The sequence below is a fragment of the Physeter macrocephalus genome, chromosome 8, assembly GCF_002837175.3.
Source record: "Physeter macrocephalus isolate SW-GA chromosome 8, ASM283717v5, whole genome shotgun sequence".
Taxonomy (NCBI): domain Eukaryota; kingdom Metazoa; phylum Chordata; class Mammalia; order Artiodactyla; family Physeteridae; genus Physeter; species Physeter macrocephalus.
Window position 1 is genome coordinate 44,807,023 of NC_041221.1, and position 1,079 is coordinate 44,808,101.

Below are 1,079 nucleotides of genomic sequence, written 5' to 3' on the forward strand. Positions count from 1 at the left end.
TCTTTTTGTCTTGTTTATGGTTTCCTTTGCTGTGCAAAAGCTTTTAAGTTTCATTAGGTCCCATTTGTTTATTTTATTTTATTTTATTTTACTTTTTGTTTTTTTGATTTTTTGTGTGGTACACGGGCCTCTCACTACCGTGGCCTCTCCCGTTGCGGAGCACAGGCTCCGGACGCACAGGCTCAGCGGCCATGGCTCACGGGCCCAGCCGCTCGGTGGCACGCGGGATCCTCCCAGACCGGGGCACGAACCCGCGTCCCCCGCACCGGCAGGCGGACTTTCAACCACTGCGCCACCAGGGAAGCTCCCATTTGTTTATTTTTGTTTTTATTTCCATTATTCTAGGAGGTGGATCAAAAAAGATCTTGCTGTGATTTATGTCCAAGAGTGTTCTTCTTACGTTTTCCTCTAAGAGTTTTATAGTGACCGGTCTTACATTTAGGTCTCGAATCCATTTTGAGTTTATTTTTGTGTATGGTGTTAGGGAGTGTTCTAATTGCATTCTTTCACATGTAGCTGTCCAGTTTTCCCTGCACCACTTATTGAAGAGACTATCTTTTCTCCATTGTATATCTTTGCCTCCTTTGTCATAGATTAGTTGACCATAGGTGCGTGGGTTTATCTCTGGGCTTTCTATCTTTTTCCATTGATCTATGTTTCTGTTTTTGTGCCAGTACCATATTGTCTTCATTACTGTAGCTTTGTAGTATAGTCTAAAGTCAGGGCGTCTGATTCCTCCAGCTCCGTTTTTTTCCCTCAGGCCTGCTTTGGCTATTCGGGGTCTTTTGTATCTCCATACAAATTTTAAGATGATTTGTTCTAGTTCCCTAAAAAATACCATTGGTAATTTGATAGGGATTGCATTGAATCTGTAGATTGCTTGGGGTAGTATAGTCATTTTCACAATATTGATTCTTCCAATCCAAGAACATGGTGTATCTCTCCATCTGTTGGGATCATCTTTACTTTCTTTCATCAGTGTCTTATAGTTTTCTGCATACAGGTCTTTTGTCTCCCTAGGTAGGTTTATTCTTAGGTATTTTATTCTTTTTGTTGCAGTGGTAAATGGGAGTGTTTCC

At 41.5% G+C, this 1,079-nt stretch overlaps 1 protein-coding gene across 5 annotated transcripts in view; it reads left to right on the top strand.

The window, feature by feature from the left end:
- The window catches only part of RAI14 (retinoic acid induced 14), a 147,942-nt gene that overhangs the window by 17,197 nt on the left and 129,666 nt on the right, over positions 1 to 1,079 (top strand). The window lies entirely within an intron of this gene.